This window comes from Apodemus sylvaticus, chromosome X (assembly GCF_947179515.1).
Source record: "Apodemus sylvaticus chromosome X, mApoSyl1.1, whole genome shotgun sequence".
In the NCBI taxonomy this organism is placed as follows: Eukaryota; Metazoa; Chordata; class Mammalia; order Rodentia; family Muridae; genus Apodemus; species Apodemus sylvaticus.
The window spans coordinates 100,446,454-100,470,846 of record NC_067495.1 but is presented as its reverse complement, the minus strand read 5'-3'; the positions used below and the strand labels follow the sequence as shown (position 1 = coordinate 100,470,846).

At 37.6% G+C, this 24,393-nt stretch overlaps 1 protein-coding gene and 1 pseudogene across 1 annotated transcript in view; one reads left to right on the top strand and one right to left on the bottom strand.

Annotated features, from left to right (window-relative positions):
• Positions 1-24,393, bottom strand: part of Il1rapl2 (interleukin 1 receptor accessory protein like 2) — a 690,466-nt gene that overhangs the window by 87,905 nt on the left and 578,168 nt on the right. The window lies entirely within an intron of this gene.
• LOC127675443 (zinc finger protein ZPR1-like) overlaps positions 16,632-24,393 on the top strand; it is a 192,978-nt pseudogene continuing 185,216 nt past the window's right edge.

The following is a 24,393-nucleotide window of genomic DNA, read 5'->3' as shown; positions in this document are numbered from 1 at the left end:
GTAAGGTAGATAAGAGAGCATGGTAGAGGCACTAATAAGAATGCATTATATAAATACACAAAAATTGTAAGAGAACAATTTAATTAATTTAAAAGGTATAATCCATCCCTGGTGTTTGATTTTTTTTAAGGCCTGTATGTCATAAAATACTACCATCAAGAAGATTTTCCATGCTTTTTCTTTAACTTGCCTTTTTGTCTATGACCAATAAAATAGGTAAGGAAATGTTTTATACTTTTATGCCCCCAGCACTATAAGACATAATAGTTTAACAGATTCTGTTCTTTAACATTGAAGTGAAACATGTATCACTAATAGTTTGTTCACCCTGTCTGACTCCTTCAGAAACTAGATTCTTATTAAATACTCTTATTTTCATAATAATGCAATTATCTGAATAGGTTCAATGAAAATATGTTCTGCTTTTACTCGGACATAATTAGAAACAGCTATGCAACCCTGTCTGTTGTGTTTAAAAATTATGCCCATTCATTTCAATATGACAATTTACTTTTATGACACTAACATTGAAGTTATACAGCCAAAGCTAGAGGAAAGCAGTGGCTTCCAGTGTTCTCAACCATCCAGATAAGTGAACAAGGCCATTGCATGGTAAGTACAAATATTTAGGCTATATCAAGTATATTGAAAAAAAGGAATCTAGCCAAAATTATAGGCAGTACAAGAAAAATCCCTTTTTTTCCATAACCTTGGGGCCACAAATTATCAGATGCCCTTTAAAAAATCCAATCTTCGGTTGGAGTGATAGTTCAGTGTTTGATCATGTTTATAGCTCTTTAAGAGAACTTGAGCTCACGTCCCAGCACCCATGTTGGGCAGGTCACAAAATTCTGTAATCCCTGCTTTAGAGGATCTGGTACCCTGTTCTGGACACTGAGTATATCCATATTTATGTGTCATATATTCACACAGTCAAATATAAATAGATAAAAATTAATCTTAAGGTAAAATCTATGAGGCTGGAGCAATGATTAAGATTATCGGCTGTCCTTGCAGATGACCTACATGATTAGGTGGTTCTCAACAACCACATAGTGGTTCACAACCATTCATAACTCTTGATCCAAAAGACTTGATGCCCTTTTCTGCCCTCCATATGTATTGGGCACATATATCATATACGGACTTGCATATAGGCAAAATATTTGTTCACGTAAAATTAAAAAAAAATAGTCTAAAAGATGTAAAGCCTAGTCTGGAATTCCTCATGAAACATTAAAACATATGTAGGAAGGCCTAGGGAATACCTAAAAAGAATGAGCTGAGAGATTTTAAGAGGCAAAATATGAAGCAATACGTGTGAAGCAACCCTGTTATGGGGCAAACTCTCCTAGAAATGGCTACATAAGCAAGACCAGAACAATGGCATTATCAATACCATGCTAACATGGCAGCAGGAATGTTTCACAGTGTCACACTCTCGAACAAAGAAATATAGACAACTAACTACTGCTGAGCGTAAGGGATAAGCCACTTTATTTTTTATTGAATATGAAAAAAACGGAGAGAGCAAGTTGTATTTGTATGTATGTGTGCGAATAAGAATGAATAAAAAAGGTGGCCAGTTTGAGAAAATTCTGGGTATGTCAGCCCAAGTTCCATCTGAGAACTACTCTAGCCCAAAGTAATAGGAGGGACTGTGGAAGGGTACCTGGGAGGTGCTCTAGGTAGTAAAGGGTGGAGGAAAGTAGTGTTTTTCCTTTTTTATTAAAAATGTATTTAAAAAAATAAAAAGAAGGCCTATGGTACAAACTAACATACTTTCCTCACCTACTGAATAATAATATCAAATCTAATGAAACAAAACTAATTTTGTGAACAATCTAACCTTTCTACATGATTGATTTTGAATCTAAAAGACAGTATTGTTTTGTTCTTGCTGTTGTTTGAAAAATCTATAGCTTTTTCTGATCCTACGTCAGCTAATTTTCCGAGTTATTTTGCAACTACTTGCAAATGATATAGAACTAGTACGCAAATCTACCTTCTCTGGTAGAGATTTGACTGCCTCTCCCAACCTAGAAAAACTGTTTTGGCTCTGTGAGGCTGAAGTTTAAGGGTTAGTTTGACAGAACTACGAAATTGCCAGAGTAAGAGTCTTCCAAGAAGAGGGCAGATGGAAATCTCAGTGGACACAGTGGGAAGATCTGTCCCCAGTGTGAATGATTACCATCCAAACAATTCAGGGCAAAGATAAAGCAAATAAAGGAATTTGTTTTTCCCTCTACCCCCTCTCTTTCTGTCTTTCTTATCTGGAAGAGATTTTCTCCTTCCTGGAATAACAGAATTCCAGCCTCGTTGGCCTTTGGACTGGAGGATTTACACCACATGAACCAGCAGTGCCCTGAATTCTCAGGCGCTCAGACCCTACAGATTATAACTGAGAGTTACATTATTAATCACCATAATTCAGACGTGTCCAGACTTTTAAAATATTTCGTTTATTTTTTGAGACGTTCTTCCTTTGAAACCCTCTCATATACTCCTCCTTGTCTTTTTCAAATTCCTGGCCACTTTTTGAAAATTAATGATTGTTACATATGCACATACACACACACATCATTCTAAATACATAAATACAACCTGCTCAGTCTATAAAATGTTACAAGTATATATGTTTTCAGGGCCGACCACTGGCTATTGGCTAACCGGTTGGTGTGCCCTTCCCTGGGGAAGACCATTTCTCCTGCTCTCAGCACTCCTTAGTTGCCTGCAGTTCAGTGTATTGAGTTGAGGCCTCGAGGGCTTTCCCCGTGCACATTAGCCCGCCTATTGTTACTGTCCTTGCTTATCTCATGTTTGCACTGTCAGGTTGGTGAGGCTTTATGGATCCTTGGGAGACATAATCTCACAGCAAACTCCCTGTCCTTCAGGCTCTTACAATCTTACCACACTCTCTTATAAAATGATCCTTGAGCCTTAGGTGTGGGAGTGTTTTGTAGATGTGTCCACTGAGACTGGGCTCCACAACTCTGTACTTTGATTGGTTGTGGTTTTATGTAACAGTCTGTAATCTGTTCAAAGAACAATTTCCTTGCTGAGGGATGAGGACTCTACCTGTATTTGGTATTTAAAGAATTATTGTTGGGAGCAGAGACTGACAGACTAAAAGTAGTCTGAGTATGCTATTGGTATCTCAGAGTTTCCAGCTTTCAGATTATCCAGCATGGGGTTACACATGTGTCATGATTGCACTTTGGTGCTGCATTATTTACACAGTCTCTCTATTTGGAATCCAATGTTTCTTTAATCCTTAAAAAACATGTATTCTCTGGAAATCGAGGAAGAGTTGATCTGGGGGAGAGAGGAGATAGAGAAAAGGGACTGGGGTGGTGCAGGGAGGGGAAACTGAGGTCTGGAACATTTTTCTTGTTTGCTCATATGATACATAATATCTGAATAAAAGCATAAATTTATCTTCTTTTTGATGTTTTGTGAATGATACTCAATAATCCGGTGCTTTAATATGCTGATTTTTTTGGAACCCAGAGCACTCAAGGAAAGTAGAATGCATTGAGAGAATTTTCTGAGCTTCTCTCAGTTGCCTAAAGAGGGATCTTCCAAAAAGAACTGCATTCTCATGAATTCCCTCCCTGGGAATCCTCTAGATCAATGAAAATTAACTTGAATCACAGGAAAGGAGACTGAAGCTTAATACTGTAGCTATATCTCTTTGTCTTCTAAGAACTGTTTCTAGGCAACTTCTATCCCCTGGGAGCCTCTTAATCTGCATAACAATAACAACTTTATGTTCCATATATTTCCTCCCTTCATTCTCCCATAACAGGTCACCACATTCCTCTAGAATCCCAAAGGCTCTATTCCCTTGTAGCCTAGGACACAATATAAGTTAAAGTCATTCAACCCTTCCTTGAGTCTTTATATTTTGTGACATTCCCATGTGAATAAATGAAATTAATTTTTCTCCTTTTAATCTACATTATGTTAAGTCAATTTGTGGGCTAGCCAAATACCTTAGAAAGGTAGAAGAAACCTGTTTTAAATCCCTTTTATTTTGAAAATGATCTTTTGGCAGTATATGTAGTTTTTACTTACCTTCCTGGGCTCAGAAAGAGCAATGTGTTAAGATCTTTATGATTCAAATATTTAAAAACACAGCATAAAAGAAGTGCTTCCCCAGACATAATATATAATGTATATCATAACTTAGAGACACATGTCATTTAGAATTATATTCTGTTGTAATCCATCTTTCAGCATAGTTCCATATATTAAGCACATATAGGAGATCAAAGGCTATGTAGGGTAATTAAAAATTACTTTGTATATCACATGCTAAGAAAATTGAGAAACTTTTCTAGAAACTATCCTTTGACACATTTGAAGGATTATTTTACTCCCTAAACAAATAATTCCCCCTTTCATGGCTGATATATTTTCTAATTGCTTTTTTGTACAATAATACATTAATGATATTTCATGTTTAATAAATTATTCAATTTAAACACACACACACACACACACACACACACACACACACACACACACACACACACACACACTTTTGCTATCTCTTAGTTCACCTAAGAGCACTTTAAAGGCTCATTATTTATTTTAAAGACATCTCCAAAAGATGAAGAGTTTTATGCTGACAACAGGTGCTGAGGTGATAGAATCAGATGAGCTCTCATAAGTTATCCAATCACAGATAGTCAGTCCTAAACACATGCACATATGGACAAAACTAAACAGCCAATATTCTTCCCCCTTTCTGAACTTCTCCCAGAACCTTCCCACTTCCCTATCCACAGAAGAGTTCTTCCTTCCTCCCTCCCTCCCTCCCTCTCCCCCCACCTCTCTCTCTCAACAATCACTGAGGCCCCAAAGGTCAAACAAACAAACAAAATCACATTAAGGCATTAAACATAAAAACAGAGGAAAAAAGCATCTTAGCATAGAAGCGCGCGCACACACATAGGCAGGCACACATAAAGACAAGGAGTACCTTTAATCTTTATTATGTATTTACATCCTGATCACAAGCACCCTCCTATCTCTCCTTCCAATCTCATCCTCATACCTCTACCCAGATCTTCCATCCCTTTCTCTTCAGAGAAGAGGTACCCCTCCTCCCTCTCCAAAGGTACCAACCTGCCTTGGCATATCAACTCCTAAGCACTTCAAGAATAAGCACATCCTCTCCCATGTGAGGCCAGACAATGTAGCCCAGCTTGGGGAAAGGAATCCAAAGATAGGCAACAGAGTCAGAGCCAGTCCATTTTGCTTTAGCTAACTACTCCCAGGCATGCTCTTTATATCAGACATGGGTGTCTCCTTTGGATCCTCCACCTCTTTACCCTAGTGTCTCCAGTATAAACTATTAAACTATTTAGAAGACCAAAAGGATAAGGAAAACAATGGCAAGACTCCATAATCTGAAGAGAAATCTGACGGTCTTCAATACATTTTAGATTCATTGTGACTTGTTTATACTAAATTTGTTTTTCAATTATCAATATATTATGGTTTGGTGTTTAATTTTACTGAGAAAACATGAATGCAGTGTTTGTGTTTATTGGTTTATGTTTCACTGTTTATTCTTTTTGTGATTATAGACATCTTCTGGTTTGGGTCACTAATGGTAGAAAAATTGACTCATAGTTTTGATTAAATGATCAGTTTTGATATCAGATGAGGAATCTGAGCATCAGAATATGATAGAAACTGCTTATTTGTGTTATGTTAGAATCGTGGCTCATCCAGACAGATTCCAGCAAACCAGGGAGGGGGGTTTATTGTGGGAGGAAAAAGGCAAAAGGGACAATGAAGACGAAGAGGGAAAAAACATTGAAGGTCAGGAGGGGTCTGCCTTTCATTTGGGCTGTGACATAACTGGTTGCACTGCTGGAGCAGGTAAAGGTGGACTCTGGGAACATATGACTATTGTTATGGCAACAGATGCATGGGTGACATCACTATCATCACTAGATGTGGAGATGACCTGTGACTGTAAAGCTGGTTCCTGAATGTAAAGTCAGTTCCTGATGGCAATATATTGTACCCTATTTTCTTCTTTTTTTTTTTTTTTTTAGTCTTGAGGAATTTCATACATCACTACACTATAGTTACATTCTTCATTTCTCCAATGCTCCCTACACCCACTCACTTCTACTATAATTATTGTTACCAATATACAAACAAACATATAAGGAAATTTCATGAGACTTCACCCATAGATGAAGAGTTAGAGGCTGCTAATGGTTTCTGAAGGAGAGAAAATGAATTCTTTTTTTTCCCCACTTTATTGTTATTTTTTTATTCGATATAATTTGTTTACATTTCAAATGATTTCCCCTTTTCTAGCCCCCCCCACTCCCCGAAAGTCCCGTAAGCCCCCTTCTCTTCCCCTGTCCTCCCTCCCACCCCTTCCCAGTTCCCCGTTCTGGTTTTGCCAAATACTGTTTCACTGAGTCTTTCCAGAACCAGGGACCACTCCTGCTTTCTTCTTGTATCTCGTTTGATGTGTGGATTATGTTTTGGGTATTCCAGTTTTCTAGGTTAATAACCACTTATTAGTGAGTGCATACCATGATTCACCTTTTGAGTCTGGGTTACCTCACTTAATATGATGTTCTCTAGCTCCATCCATTTGCCTAAGAATTTCATGAATTCATTGTTTCTAATGGCTGAATAGTACTCCATTGTGTAGATATACCACATTTTTTGCATCCACTCTTCTGTTGAGGGATACCTGGGTTCTTTCCAGCATCTGGCAATTATAAATAGGGCTGCTATGAACATAGTAGAGCATGTATCCTTATTACATGGTGGGGAATCCTCTGGGTATATGCCCAGGAGTGGTATAGCAGGATCTTCTGGAAGTGAGGTGCCCAGTTTTCGGAGGAACCGCCAGACTGCTTTCCAGAGTGGTTGTACCAATTTGCAACCCCACCAGCAGTGGAGGAGTGTTCCTCTTGAGAGAATGAATTCTTATCAGAGCTGAGCCCCTAATAGGATATCTGATCCCAATGGGTTAGCCATAAATACAGGTATATAAGGACAATTCTGAGTAGTCCCAATGAGTAGCATATACTTCTTTGCAAAAGACCAGGTAGTACAGCCTCTGTGCCACATAGAATCACAGGAATGAAAGTGTAATATTCCAGCCCTAACTAAGGAGCTATTAAAATTGGGACTTGCAGGCAAAGGGAAAAGCAGTTCTGTTTAATAGAGGCGTAAAGGCTATAACAACCACACTAGGGCAGGCTTCATGCACACGTGTAGTTGGCCACTCAAAGTAAATTTCATTGTGTGGGGGCGGAGCTGCTTTTGTTTATTTCTCTTTTGTTTTGCAATTTTTTTCTTATTGGTTTGACTTTTTGTATTCTATTTATTTTAAAGAGAAAGAGAGAAACAACATAAAGTTAGTGAGTAAGAATCTAGGGAGGAGTCGGGGAGAGTAAGGGGAGAAAAAACCTGATGAAAATATGTCATATGATACAAACCTTTACATAAAAACAAATCAGGCAAGTTTTAATCATTCTGTGGGATGTAACAGTTACTTTTAATGAAAAGGATGAAAACTTAACAAAAATCTTTAAAACTGGTGACATTTTTCTTGACACAAAAATTTTGATGACAATTTTCCCTCGTATTATAAATGAGCACCTCTAAAATTTTCAAAGCACATATCTGGACACAAAAGGAAAATGATAATATACTTTTATGCTTTTACTTTGTATAAGAAAATAACTTTAATGTGATGTAAATTTTAATAAAAAGCTATAATAACAAAATCAATAATAATGGCAACCTTAAAGGCATTTGATTTTTTAATGGGATGCTTACTTCACATAATATATAGCAAAAATAATGAAATTACTATATGACTTATTAAATATTATTTAAGAAAAATATATCCTACCTGGTTATTAGTAAATAAATATGTGGTCACTGAGGCATTATGTGTTAGTACATTACAGTCTTTCTGATATACTGTTACTAGTGGAAGAAAATGAAAAATATGAAATCATAATTCAGTTTTTACAAGCACCATATAGTTACACATTATTTGTTGCAATATAATTATTGAAAAGGCTATTCATCTTACATTTCCTGTAATTTGAGTAGAGTAGCCCTACAATGTCATGTCAAGCAGAGTCTAATATTGAAGCAATTTCCCAAGATTTATAGCAATAATCTTAATCAGGTCCCTTCAGAGAAACAGATGTTCAAGTGATAGAGATTTCCTTTGGCTGAAGAGATCATTAGGTAAAGGGGAATATGTTTCCCCATATTTCAGACATTGACCCCATTGTGCTTGCCTCAGAGAAGTCTGTAAGTGGAATCTCAGGAGTCTAATGCCATTAAGAAAATGACAAATATTTTTGTAGACTCCTCTTAATGAACACGGATCACTCAAGGAAACTATGGAAAGCTCTCCTGTTTTCAACTGCAGTGGATTTCATGAGCAATGCCCCCATAGTCTTGAGTACTTCAATACTTAGTCCCTACTCGTTGGTGCTTTTTTGAGGATTGTTTAGGTTTAATGGAGAATGTACTCCAGCAGTGGGAGTTTTAAGATAAGACATTATTTCCATGTTTAATGCTTTACAATTTGCAATATGTAGGAAAATAGACTAAATGTCTACCCATAGGTGATTAGATAATGAAAATGAGGTACATTTACACAATTCAATATTATTTTGTTATTAAGAAAAAAATCATGCATGTATATGAATGGAGCTGGAAATAATCATTCTGACTAAGGCAACCCAGATCCAGAAAGATAAAGGTCACATGTTTTGTCACATTTTAGATATTAGCTTTGAAATGTGTGTTCCATTTTGAATGTGTATTGATATCAGAAAGAAAGCAACAGGCTAGAGATCAAGCAGACACAGCACTCCTCATGATTTCTGATTTAAATACTTGCTCTGAAGTCTCTCAACAATGGACTGTGACCTAGAACCGAAAAGCCAAATAAATTCCTTCTTCCTCTACGTTACTTTTGGCCATGGTGTTTGTCATGGCAACAGTATGAAAGAATACTTCCTTAGGAGTCATTGCTTAGAAAGATCCCAGAGATTTTCAAACAACACAGGTTACTGCCATTGCTCTTGTTATCCACCAAGACTAAATGGTCAGAAGGTATTCCTCAGCACACTGCACACTGGCTGCAGGGCATTGAAAAATATACCTCAGCCGGGCAGTGGTGGCACACGCCTGTAATCCCAGCACTTGGGAGGCAAAGGCGGGCGGATTTCTGAGTTCGAGGCCAGCCTGGTCTACAGAGTGAGTGCCAGGACAGCCAGGGCTACACAGAGAAACCCTGTCTCGAGAAAAAAAGAAAAAAGAAAAAAAAAGTAAAGAAAAGAAAAAAGAAAAAAAAAAGAAAAAGAAACTTCAAATTGACCAGGAAGTTTTCTTCCTGCTAGTTAGCTCTCATAGTGCCAGAAGGTACTATGGAGCCTCTGTGGAAAAGAGATCATAGCCTTACCCAGCTATGAACCCGGCATGCTACCATACCAATTTGCCAGGTAAGATATACTTACTGGTGAAATGGTGGCTTAACTAATATCGGAGTAACCAATTCACTTTCTAATTAGATTTTAGGCCTATTCCACAGGAGGGAATTTTAAGCTTGGTACTATGGCGATCCTCAAAAGTCCATGTCTGAGGAAGTCATAGGCCATAACCTACTATTATTTTACTAATTACCCATGCTCTAAAATTACCTTCTAAATATTTATAGATGTGGACTGTTCTCAACTTTGGTTATAGAAATTCTGTTTTCTTTTTCTTTTTTTTCAGTTGGCAGCAATCAATGTAGAAACGCATAGCTGATGAAAATGTTGCAAGTAAGAGACTTCTTGGCCTCAAGTGGAGCATCTATATCAATCCTAACACCACTATCAAGGGTCATGGTGGAAGGGAGTGCAGAAAGAATATAAGAGCCAGAGGATGGGGAGGAGAGCTACAAAATTTTATCTTGTGGCTATTACATGGCTATTGTATTTACCAATTCATATAGCCGTAGTTACCTACATAAGACATATACAAGTTCAAGCCAGATAAAATCCTGGCATAGATGAGAGAGATGATGTCCAGGGCAAACCATACACTGAAGAGCTGTTTTAAGTTGATAGATGCTGGGGAATGGGGGGGGGGGAACATTCTTCTTTGAAGATGTGGTCATTTGTAGGTTTCTTACACTTCAGTAGGGGGAATCTATACCCATGAATATAAGGTCATCAGTAACTGGCTTTAGTGTGTTATCAAAATAATAAAGGAGCTAGGAGAAGGGCATGTTGACTGAGCTATGGAGAGTTAAAGAATTGTGAAGAGTAGCTAGGATCATATTTCATTGTATGTGTATATAAAATTCTCAAAGAATATAAACTATATAACTGATGAGTGATACACCTGAGCATTTATAAAGGAGTATTCTCACGATAAACTGTATTCTCGTATATAAATATTTGACAGTATATGCTTATATTGGCTTTATTTATAGTGATCCAAATCTGGAAACATCCTAGATAGCTCTCAATTGATAATGTTTATATAAGCATTGGTGCACACATACCACATACTAATATAAACTACTAACAACAGAAGAATGAGCTGGTGATTAATGGATATCGTAATGTGCATGGCTTACCAGGGAAGTAGAATGAATGTAAGCTAGTCCCAAAGATTAAACATTGTTAACATTGTCAATATGATATAATTACGGAAATAGATTGCAATTTAGAGATTTCTAGGGAATGGTGAGGAGATGGAATTGAAAGAACTTTGCTGTCGGTTGCTATAAAAAGGAACATGAACAAGCCTTCTCAGTAGATACCTGATTGTGTCATAATACTCCATCAGTATTAGTAGTATGCTGGGTGACATATTGAAGGACAGTTGTGGAAAAGTTTCACCTGTACAGGAATCTGAATAGAAAGTACATAATGTCATTCAGTATTAATATTGTCTTTATTTAAAGAATTTTGATCTATATTTATACTTTACTCATTAATATATGTGAGCTTGTATTTAATGTGTATGATGTGTGTATGTACAAGAATAAGGATATGTGGTGCTATAGTATGCAAGCCATGGCACATATGTAACTGTCAGGGTCCATCTTTCTTTTTTTATTTCTAATTTTTCAATATTCTTTGTTTACATTCAATATTATTTTCCCTTTCCTGGTTTCCCCCTCCCCATAAGTTCCCAAAGCTGTCTTCTCTCCACCTATTCTCCTATCAACCCCCTCCTACTTCTCTGTCCTGGTGCTCCCCTACAATGCTGAAACAAGCATTTTCAGGACCAGGGACCTCTCTTTCCTCCTCTTGGGAGTCATTTGATATGTGAATTGTGTCTTGGGTATTCAGAGTTTGTTCATAGCAGCCCTATTTATAATAGCCAGAAGCTGGAAAGAACCCAGATGTCCCTCAATGGAGGAATGGATACAGAAAATGTGTTATATTTATGCAATGGAATACTACTCAGCAATTAAAAACAATGAATTCATGAAATCCTTAGGCAAATGGTTGGTTCAGGGTCCATCTTTCTGAGCCTGTTCTGTTCTACTCTGGGCTCCAAGAATTGTACTCAAATTATCAGATTTGCTTAGCAAGCACTTTTACTTAATGAATCATTCTTCATGCATTATTTCTTACACTTAAATAAATGTGACTATATAATTGTCTCAGTAAGAGAGATTAATTAGAAAAGTTTCTTTGCAAAAAATAATGAAAATAAAGCACATGGTGATGCTTGGTTTTATCATTTAAGACATGAAATGACTTTAGCACTTGGCTTGGGGAACTGCAGTGGATTTTTGGATGGGACAAGCCAGGCTTTTGTACATATATAATTGATATATAATGTGTTCTCTTTTCTGTGCCATGGAATTGATCACTACATGCTCGGGAAAGTGCTAAAACTTGAACCAATGGAATCCTGAAAAAGGACTGAAGAAAGAATTGTCAACACAAGAAATCATTTTTATCCTATTTGTTCATACAAGGTTAAGAATCTTTGCCTTTATGTTTTTTATAACTTGAGTGTCTTTTGGAATATTTATTTTAAAAAGATATTTATGTTAAAAACATTATAGACATTACAAAGGCATAAACCTACTATGAGCTGTGACTTGCCATCAAAATAATGCTAGCTGTGTTGAAACTGTTTGAAACTACATCTAAAATGAAATATCAATTATTTGTGTGATTTCTGTTTTTGTTACATAATCTTTCTATGTACTGTGGACTTGTGTATGTGTGTGTGTGTGTGTTTGTGTATGTTTGAAGTTGTGACAAATTACTACTATTTTTATATTATTTTTAGTTCATGATTGGTCAGAGAAACAAAAATTCATTTTAAGAAAACTATAAAGATTTGATAAAACTAAATCCATTTCAGTAAATATATGCTGAGATGGTGAATCAATATTTTTATTTCAGTCACTCAATAAATAATTTATAATGAAATTTAATCTTGTATAATCTTTCAAAATAAAATAAAACTTCTTGTTATTTGTCCTTTTCATAAAATAAGTAATGTTAAATGGTACTATGATGGATGCAGTTTTTTTTAAAGGTCAAGTGTTTTAAAAATCCATCCTTAAAATATGTAGCAGATTTTCTTCATTCTCCCTAATTGTAGGAGAAAAAACAATGCAAGATTCTGTTTTTTAAGTAGGATAAAAGGACACATACCACACACACACACACACACACACACACACACACACACACACAGGGGTATGTGTAATGGGGTCACAGGGTGATAGTATCATTTCTTATTTTTGAGATAATGATTATTTCTCTCTTCCTCATCCCTGCTTTGAATACTTTCACTCCTTGATGCTTTTCAAATTCATGGCTTTTTTCCATGTTATTGCATTCATATACATATGTATATGTATATAAAAATATAGCCCTAAATATATCCAGCTCATTTTGTATAATGTTACTTATATATATATATATATATGTTTTCAGGGCTAACTTTTGTTTCTGGACAAATAATTTGTGTGCTCTTCCTTGGGGGAAGACTATTTCCTTTCTGGAAACCCAAAGTTATCACTAATTTTTGCCACAGTCAATTCTTTTTTTTTTCAGATTATCTCTACTGTTTTTTTTCTATATTTTTTGTTTACATTCCAAATGATTTCCCCTTTCCCAGATCCCCCCTCCCCATATGTCCCATAAACCTTCTTCTCTCCATCCCTTCTCCAATCACCTCCCTCCTTTTTCTCTGTCCTTATATTCCCTTCCAATATTAGATCAATCCTTTCCAGGATAACGACCCTCTCCATACTTCTTCATGGGAGTCATTTGTTATGCAATTTGTGCCTTGGGTATTCAGGGCTTCTGGGCTAATTAATATCCACTTATCAGAGATTGCATTCCATGTGTATTCTTTTGCGATTGGGTTACCTCACTTAGGATGATATTTTCCAGATCAAACCATTTGCCTAAAAATCTTGTGAATTCATTGTTTCTAATTGCTGAGTAGTATTCCTTGTGTAAATATACCACATTTTCTCTATCTATTCCTCCTTTAAGGGGCATCTGGGTTCTTTCCAGCTTCTGGCTATTATAAATAAGGCTGCTATGAACATAATGGAGCATGTGTCTTTATTGCATGCCGGGGAATCCTTTGGGTATATGCCCAGGAGAGGTATAGCAGGGTTCTCTGGAAGTCTCATGTCCAGTTTTCTGAGGAACCTCCAGACTGATTTCCACAGTGGTTGTACCATCTTACAGCCCCACCAGCAGTGGAGGAGTGTTCCTCTTTCTCCACATCCTCTCCAACACCTGCTGTCTCCTGAGTTTTTGACCTTAGCCATTCTGACTGGTGTAAGGTGAAATCTCAGGGTTGTTTTGATTTGCATTTCCCTAATGACTAATGATGTTGAGCACTTCTTAAGGTGCCTCTTGGCCATCTGAATTTCTTCAGGTGAAAATTCTTTGTTTAGATCTGTACCCCATTTTTAATAGGGTTATTTGGTTCCCTGGGGTCTAACTTCTTGAGTTCTTTGTATATATTGGATATTAGCCCTCTATCAGATGTAGGGTTGGTGAATATCCTTTCCCAATTTGATGGTTGCTATTTTTGTCCTTTTAACAGTGTCCTTTGCCTTACAGAAACTTTGTAATTTTATGAGGTTCCATTTGTCAATTCTTGATCTTAAAGCATAAGCTATTGGTGATCTGTTCAGGAACTTTTCCCCTGTGCCCATGTCCTCAAGGGTCTTCCCCAGTTTCTTTTCTATTAGTTTCAGTGGCCACAGTCAATTCTAAATCCAATCAAATTGACAATTAAAATTGACAACCACAGCAGCCTTTTCAATTTTTTTTAAATATGAAATTTTAATTAATAGTAGATTAAAGAAAAACCATGAACATTTAAACTTCTGGCTTTATAAAGAGGAGTCACCAGAGTTTGGAATCTGGAAGAACTTGGTATTTTTAGTGAATAGACATGGTAGTTCTGTGTAACATTAATTTTTCTCAAATATTTTTTTTTTGTTTTTTTCGAGACAGGATTTCTCTCTGTAGCCCTGGCTGTCCTGGAACTTACTCTGTAGACCAGGCTGGCCTTGAACTTAGAAATCCACCTGCCTCTGCCTCCCAAGTGCTGGGATTACAGGCATGTGCCACCACCACCCAGCTTCAAATCTTTCTTTTAATGATGGTTCTTAAACACTTCAACTTCCCTTTTAATCCACCACCCACCAGAGATAGTGGGAAAGAAAGAATACAGAGAAGTGGACCTGTTTAGAAATGGTTCTTTCTGCAGTTCAGTTTACCGGAGTCATCAGTGGCAGCTCCATCCACTTGTAAAAATTTTATGGATGGATATATCAGCAGTCCAGTTTGGTAGAGTTGGGATAGCAAACACAGATCAGCAACAGTGGCACTACCTAGGAGAAACAGCCAGGCCTCAGCCTCAGTACACATTAGCAGGAGGGACCAGGGTCAACTGGAATGCCAGGAATTGTTCTTGTCTGTGTCTCTCTCAGCAGAGGGAAGATCAGTGAAGATATGAGACCAACAATCATTATATAACTAGCTTTATATGCCTCTGTCACTATTCATCAAGTCCTATCTATCTATCTATCTATTTAATTTTTTTCTTTTTTCTTTTCTTTATTTTATTTTAATTTATTTACGTTTCAAGTGTTATTCTCTTACCTGGTATCCCCCTCTCCTGGAAACCCCCTCTCCTATCCCCCTCCCTCTGCTTCTATGAGGGTGTTCCTCCACCCACCCACTCATCCACCCACTCCTACCTTGCTGCCCTCAATTCTCCTATACTGGGGCATCTATCAAACCTTCATTGGACCAAGGACCACTTCTCCCATTAATGTCTGACATGGCTGTCTTCTGTTACATATGCAGCCATAGCCATGTGTATTCCAAAAGATTCTCCAATGTATAACAAGGACACATGCTCCACTGTGTTCATAGCAGCCTTATGTATAATATCCAGAAGCTGTAAAGAACTCAGCTATCCTTCAAAAAAAAGAATGGATACAGAAAATGTGGTACATTTACACAATGGAGTGCTACTTGGCTATTAAAAATGATGAATTCATGAAATTTTTAGGGAAATGAATGGAACGAGAAAATATCATCCTGAGTGAGGTAACACAATCACAAAAGAACATACATGGTATGCACTCACTGATAAATGGATATTAGCCCAGAAGCATTGAATACCCAAGATACAATTCACAGAATGAATGAAGCTCAAGAAGAAGACCAACATGTGGGTGCTTCAGTTCTTCTTAGAAAGGAGAACAAAATACTCACGGGAGCAAATATGAAAACAAAGTGCATAGCAGAGACTGAAGGAAAGGCCATCCAGAGCCTGTACCACCTGGGGATCCATCCTAGAGACAGTCACCAAACTCTAATAACTCTATTGTGGATGCTAAGAAAAACTTGCTGAAAAGAGCCTGATATAGTTGTCTTCTGAGAGGCCAGAACCTGACCTATAATATAGAGCCGGATGCTTGCAGCCAACCATTGCACTGAGTACAGGGTTCCCAATGGAGGAGTTAGAGAAAGGACTGAAGGAGCTGAAGGGGTTTGCAACCCCATAGGAAGAACAACAATATTAACCAATCAGATCCCCCAGAGCTCCCAGGGACTAAGCCACCAACCAAGGAGTACATATGACTTTTTCAATTTTTGACTAGAATATCAGGATGTATTTAAAAAGGGCCCATGTATATAGCCATTAAGAGGCCCTAATTCACCACTATGTGTTCTACTTTCATGTTTGTTGTCCTGAATCCTCTTATAAAAAGCAAAAGAGGAAGAAATGGATTAAATGGTTTGCAACTATATGTTACAGTCCATTACTACAGAAGGTCAAGGCAAAGATTTAAAATATTATATCTACAGTGAAATGCAGGGTAGGAATTGTGGCAGAAAGCAGGCTTCTGGGTAGCAACCCTTCAGGTAACCAAAGTGTGACACAGTGCTATCCTGTCTGTCTGTCACTGGGCCTGTAAACTGACAGTAAAATCAGGAGTGGCATTAAAGGGACATTGCATGAATTAGAAGCTTATGTGGGTGTATTATACCACCTTCAGTCTGTTACAACTGAGCTTTCTATTCTAAAGCTTTGATAGTAAAATGCTTTCAAACAAGACAGGTTTTAGTCTAGAAGATAAGACAATACATGAAGCTGCAGTTCTTCCCTCTGCACTTTCAAACTGTAGACCAGAAAAAAGAGAGAGAGATTCCAGAGTTTCCACAAGTTCACAGGAGCAGAAATCTACTGACGTCAGACTTATGATGCTGCAGTTTCAAACCCAGCTAATGTCAACAGTAAAACCTCTGAGGGAATCAGCAGACTTTGAAGATGTGATTACTATCAAGCCAGAACCATATGATCTCACTGATGAGGACTTCAGTTTTGTGCAAGAGAATCCCTTATCTCAGCAGAAGCCTACAGTGACACGTACATACAGTTCTCAAGCCTACAGAGACACGTACATACATTTCTTCTCAATCCTACAGAGACACGTACAAACAGTTCTCAAGCCTACATAGACACGTCCATACAGTTCTTCTTAACCCTACAGAGACACGTACAAACAGTTCAAGCCTACAGAGACATGTACACACATTTCTTCTCAAGCTTACAGTGACACGTACATAATAGTTCTTCTCAAACTTCTATTGAGATTTATCACCATCTGCATATACAAATTCAGATACTGGTACTCACTTAAAGAGGCTATAACTTCAGCAATTGCAAAACAGGATTCAACTGATGTATAAAGCAGCCAGTGTACAATCCGGAGATTTGTGTGAACCAGAAGTGATTAGCAGTAGAGAAGAAACTTACAGTGTCTTCTTTAGAAATAACTTAGATAAATTAATATTGAGGACAAAAATCTTCAGGATAGAAATTTGCCTGTTGTGAGTTTAGTTATTAAAGTTAAAAAAAGAAAGAAAAGAAAATGAGAGAGAAGAAGAAGAGTGAAAGAGGAGGAGACGGAGGAAGAAGGAAGAGAAGGAGGATGAAGATGAGGACGAGGAGGAGGAAGAAGAGGAGGAGGAAGAAGAAGAGGAGGAGGAGAAAAAAGAAGAAGAGGAGGAGGAGGAAGATGATGATTATGGATCCCAGACAGGAAGGGTGTAGCATCAATGTCTGAGAGGAGTTCAACAGAAACAGACATTGCCACATGCTCCCAGAATTTGAACTCAAGAGGAACTAAAAGCTGCAAGTCCCAAGTGACATTGGATGGTATCCCCAACCCACCAGGACACATGTCAAATCAAGAAGACATGCTTAAATGAAACCAGAAAACCATACTGCCAACTCAAATGAGGTACTCAGAAGTCTCTTCCACCCACAAGGTTGCGGGTGATGTGCAGGGAGCTTGAGGTCCTAGATGGTAGTTTTTTCAAGACTGAAATGACTGACCAGTGTGGCAGAGAAACGCGAAGAGCTTTGTAGCACTGCGGGTGGCTTATTTGTGAAACCAGCGATGAATATGTGGAGTGCTATCTTCTTTCACCTTGCAAAGCCTTCTCCAATTGTAAATTTGTTAAACACGGTTTGTCTGTGTATCCAAATTCTAAATATTATGGAAACTATGCTAAACCAGATTGTCCTGTCATGAACATGTGTTAAATTCCAGTTCTGGCTCCCAAACTATCTTCATCACCAGTACCATCTTTTAATGGTCATCCATTCTGTTATATTTCAGCATGTTGGGGAGTAAAAACTGAAGGAAAGGCCATCCACAGACTGCACTACCTGGAGATCCATCCCATGTACAAGCACCAAACCCAGACACTATTGTGGAGATCAACAAGTGCTTGCTGACAGGAGCCTGATATAGCTGTCTGCTGAGTGGCTCTGCCAGTGCCTGACAAATACAGAGGTGGGTGCTCACGCTAACCATTGAACTGAACACAGGATCCCCAAAGGAGGAGCTAGAGAATGGGCCCAAGGAGCTAAAGAGGTTTGTAATCCCATAGGAGGAACAACAATATGAACCACCCAGTACCCCCAGAGCTCCCAGGGACTAAACCACCAACCAAAGAGTACACATGGAGGGACCCATGGCTCCAGACGCATATGTAGCAGAGAATGGCATTGTTAGGCATCAATGGGAGTAGAGGCCCTTGGTCCTGTGAAGGCTAGATGCCCCAGGGTAGGGGAGTGCCAGGATGGGAAAGTAGGAGTGGGTGGGTGAGTGGGTGGGGGAAAACCCTTATAGAATCAGGGGGAGTGGGGATAGGACAGGGGGTTTCTGGGGGGGGGGCATGTAGGAAAGGGGATACATTTGAAAATAAAGAAAATACCCAATTAAAAAATGGAATTTTCCTTCTAGCATTCAAGACACTGTCAAGTTAACACTCAGTATATAGGAAAAGGCTGCTTTACCATCCCCATTAACTATTGTATCATAACACATGACTTGGAACAGATTTGACCTCAAAACAGTGAATGAAATTCTGATCTTACCTGTTAGAAGATCCTGCCAGTTAAAAGCTTCCATTTTCTGGTGGGAGATATTCTGCAGAGCTTACCATGTCTTTGAAATGTAGCATATATTGATTTTGTAACATGGATTTTGTTACCTAACTGAAGTGTCTACTTTTTTTTAAAGTTTGTAATTTTATCAAGTGGTTTCAAAATTACTTGTTCATTGGCTTGTTTTGACTATGGAAAAGACAATTTAAAGAAAAGCTAGAGGCTATTAAAATATTTGTGGCATGTTTGGACAAAACTAGGTATATTGTTATATGAACACTTGCTGTTACAACATGGTGATCTCCTTTATTTGTAATGAAGGAACAATAGCAGCAGGGTGTAGACTATATATGACCCTCATTTCCCTCCAATTGTTCCCATCCATAATGATATGATTTTTAAATTTACTAAAACAGTCACAGATCATTCTTGCAGCATTTCAATGTGAACAGGAACAATATCTTTGGAACAGTAAAGAGAACTTTCTCTCATATGTAGCAAGCTGACAGCAGATTAATTTAATCAATCATGTATCACTCTTCAAGGGATTCATGCTTTCTCCAAACCTAGCTTAATGAATGAAATGTTAAATGGATTCTTTCCATTAAAAATGTGTTACATAGTGTTCTCTGACACTGAAGGAACACAGATTGCTGCAAATGCATTCTCTTTGCTCTTTTTTTTCAGCCAAATGAATCCATTGGAACATAACAGCAACATATTGTCTGGGCAGTGTATCACAAAGCTCAGCAAGCCAAAAGGCACAACACAATTGGCAGTAGAAAAAACAATTTCGTACATGGGAGATAAATGCTTATTTTATAATCTAAGTCTTAAAGTTTATACTACATACAGAATGATACAGGTATGGATTAGGAGGGGTGGGATGTAGTGGAGGGGGAGTTATGAGGTTCTTTGTGATTTTCACTGTCATAAATGGAGGTTAGTGCTTGGTTCCTGAGTTCTGACTTAAGAGCCATGTTTGCATTTAGCAGGGAAAAGTGATACTTTAGACACTTGTAGGAGCAGAATCGTTGGTCTCTTATGATATGGGTACAGCTTAATGTTGTATTCCTTATGTTGAGTTGACAACAGAAAGAAGCATTCAAATATAATTCTAAAGTATTTGAAGGAAAGAAATATCTGTCTAGTCTTACTGAAGAATATTTTGTTTCAGAGTGCCGTGGAGATTTGTCCACTGTCTTAATCAGTTCCTGAAAGTTCCATATTTCCTTGGAGTCTACCCTGCCTCACCCCTGGGACTGTGTCAACAGTGTAGGTGGCCAGAAGAGGATGAATTAGATTGAAGGGTGACCTAGACATAAATCTCAAAGATTACCAAAATTCATTTCGGTCAAATTCTGATGATTAAAAAATGTGTTTCTTGAAGGAAAATAGAGTGTTCTGAGAAACAAAGAAGAGAAAGTGTTCTAACGGTGAAAAGCAATAAATGCTAAGAACATGAACTTGAATGAATTTTAAGTTTCCAATATGCTTGAGACAGTGTGTGCACACAAAAAATGAAGGAGTATACAGGAAGACTTTTAATTATTAATAAAGAACATTCAAACTTCAATTAGTAAATAGTATTATGGGTGGTAAAACTTCCAGGACTAGTTTGTTATCAAATTATTGAGTGAAATATACACCAACTACATTGTACTCAAAAAAATCAAAAAAGATGACACTCTCCATAAACTCAAAAGACATTCTTTTCTTAGTCTAGAATTAAATGCTATCTATCAATCACTTCAGTACTAGTTTATTGTTGATTTTTTTTGTCAAAAACACTTTATTCAGAATCTTGATGGAATGTTTGAAAGGTTCATTCGGCCTGCTAGCCCTGCAGGGCAGATCTTAGAGGTCTTTCAGTCATCAAGAGCAAAAGATACCAACTTAACTTCTAACCACACCCTCCTATCTCTGTACCCACCATAGAGTTCTATCTTGACTGTGAGCTTACTGTGTGTTTACACTTGTACTAGTATCCACAGTAGTAGAAGCCACAGCTCTTTCAAAATTTCAAAAGTTGTAGCTTAATCATGTGGATATTGAATGAGAGAATAGGAAAGTTTAATGTTTTACAATTCTTATCCTTATTATTAATTATTATTATGGGTATAAGAGGGTGAAGAAGAAGAGGAAAAGGAGAAGAAAGAAGATGAGGAAGAGGGAGAGAAAAGTAGAAGGAGGAAGTGGTAGAGGAGGAAAAGGAAAAGATGATGTCTTCATAGAAGGTAAAAATAATAGATGTTAATTCAAAGAAGGTGCTAACTCAAGTTCACCTGATTAAAGGGGGTGTCTTGGAAGAGAATCTATTAGAATTGATCTTTAAAATATTTTACTTATAATACTATCCTTGCAACTGCTCAGAGGACTAATGAATTTGTCCCTCAAACAGTGCTTTGACCAAGGTAAGCAATCAACAGAGGGAATCTACTGTGAAAAATGACAGCAAATAAGGAAGAGATAGATTGACTGTATAGGAAACCTGATAATATTCAAACCTTAGAAAGCACCTGAACAAAATGCAGAATTTAGCATAAGCATATTGTTAGGGAATACAGAAGTTAAAATAGAAGACTAGAAATAATAGGGAGCAAGATCTATGTAAGATTGAGGTGGTCTTGAGTATCAGCCCTATAAATTAAGAGTTGTTTGTATGTGCACAGTGAAGACACATTGCTATCTGATAGACTTTTGCTACAATGTAGTGGAACTTTTGATATCTTTACAAATGCAGGCATATTATGTTCTTAAATTTGATGGACACTGTCCTGAACAAACAAAGACTGAGCCAACTAAAATATCATTTTAATCTAAAGTTATTTATTGAGTGGCTGGATATTCTCCATTTCTAGACTCAAGCTCTTAGTCCCTACCTTAAAATAGCTTAAGCAAATGGCTGTTTTGATAGACAGAGCAAATGTGACTCTTAAGACATATACACAGTCAAGGTCAGAGGAAAACAGGAAGTTGGGTTGTGGCTGCATGGAATTACATTTTCTCATATTTTATGATGTGTGTAAATTCTAGAAGAGTAATTACCTATTAAATTAGTCTGAAACACTCAATGTGCTAAATGCTATGTAAAGGCTGCACACTATCTCAAGTCTTTACAGGAAATGAAGCAAAATTGAAAAGTAACAAGGTTAATAGAAATGGGAGAGAAAAGTCTGTAAGCTAAGGATGGGCTGGGTGGCAGAGCTAAGATTTCTAATCATCTAAGAAGGCAACAAACAAACAAACGAAGCGGGGGGGGGGGGGGGGGGGGAAATGTCATATGGTAAACTTCCATAGCTAGAAATAATTGAGACGTTAACATTGAAATTTCATTAAGGGGAAATAGAATACAAAATGTGTTTTGTAAAATAGACACTTTAGGGGACATAAAGATACAGCAGTAATAGAATCCCAGAGCAATGTAAAGTATTGAAGTATCACATGTCCTTTCACCTGGTCTTCATGCAAAATTTTGCCTCAGCCATCTCCGACCTGAATCTCTCCTGTTTGAAACCCAAATGTAAAACATCCCAGAGGTAATTTCACAACATCTGAAGTAATGTAGTCTGAAGCTTGACAGCCTTCACTGCCAGTAAATTCTTCTTAAACTTTCTTCTGCTATATTGTCATTTCCTGTGTCTCCACCCTCTCTGCAGATGGGGAGCATCTGGTCCTAATGACTGTCCTTCAGGTCCTCTAAGATCATTACTAAGTCACCTCTTAGCCAGCTTTTCTATGGACAGAACAGTCTCAATTCTCCCTTGGTTCCGTTCTTCAACTTATTTTCCTGTTGTTTGTCATCTCTGTCCTGGGATCACTTCCTAATAAGAAAATCACTCTTGCTGTCTTTCATGCCAAATAGACACACAATTAAAGCCCAAGTTAACAAAAAGAGAGGTGGGAGATAGAGGAGAGAGAGAGAGAGAGAGAGAGAGAGAGAGAGAGAGAGAGAGAGAGAGAGAGAGCACATATATCTGCCTAAATTCCTCAGGCCAAGAATATTTTTTTAAAAACTAGCCTCCTTTTTCTTTCTTGATGATAAATGCGATTGGAAAGTCTTACTTAACCTAAAATGCAGCACTTCTCTAAGGAACTGAGCAGTATAGAAGAATTATTTCTGGTGTAGGCCAACATCAGCCTTTTCTCACTTGTTTTTCATGGTTAAATTGTGTAGTTACATAAAAAGTTATTCAAAGTACCATGGACATAGGAACATTTTGCTGACTTACACGGCCCACATAGGTTATTTTCTTGAACTCTGAACTCACCTTCCTGAGTTCTTTTCTTTAGTTTAGATAAAACAAAAGATAGAGGGAAAAACCCCAGACCTTCAAGTTATTAAGTAACACATTCCAATACCTCAAGGACAATGACTGTCCTGGGGTTAAGAAAGTCATGATCAGTCTTAGAAATATTTGATATGGTAAATATTCTAAGTTGTGATCTGCAATCACAAGCCCACAATTTATTTATTGCTTCTATGACAGTTCACTTCTGCAATTGTTTATTGTGCTCTTTACCAATTGTTGACAGAACATCTTTTCACTTACAGCCTGGGTGGTTACTAGGATTTATTCCTGAGTGACATACTACTTTTAATCCAGGAGAGCATTTTGAACTTCATTCTACTATGTGGGCACTGGTCATTTCATGGCTTCTTAATGTGGACCAGGAAGTATGAAAGTGTGCTGTCTATAAATGAGGTTGGCACAACTAGATACTTAAAAAAATAAGTTGCCTTGAACATGGTGATTAATCCAGCAATAGAAAAGCAAAGAATACAAGGGGGACATGTTGGCATAGGGAACATGGGATGGGATGGAGAAAGGAAAGGGATGTCTGGAAGTGGGGTGTCCTATTCTAGTGAGAATGACACCACTATCTAGGGGAGTAGACTTCTTTCTTAAAACCTGCCTTATCAGGGACACTGCTCTTCTGAAAACCTGCTACAAATATGTCTTGGCAACCTTTTACCCCTACTCCCGTTTTATTTTAATTTTACTTAACAAATGAGTGTGCAAATATTTATGTTTCTGTATACAGAGTTGTACATATATGGGGGGTGCATGTAGAGGCCGGAGGTCAATCTTAGGTGTCTTCTCTGAGTTTTGAGAGATTCTCTCAGTGGCCTAAGACCTGTCAATTTTGCTAAGCTTAGCTGGCCAGTGAACCCCAGTTATCAACCTATCTATCTTTCTCTTGTGAATAGTGGATTGAAAATGTGTGCCCAAATCCTAATTTTTGTGTAGATTCTAGGAGTCAAACTCAGATTTCAAAGTCCAGTGCGGCACTTTATCTAAGGAACCATCCTACTGGCCCCTGTTCCTTTCCTTTCCTTTTCTTTCCTTTCCTTTCCTTTCCTTTTCTTTCCTTTTTTCCTTTTCCGTCCCCTCCCCCCCG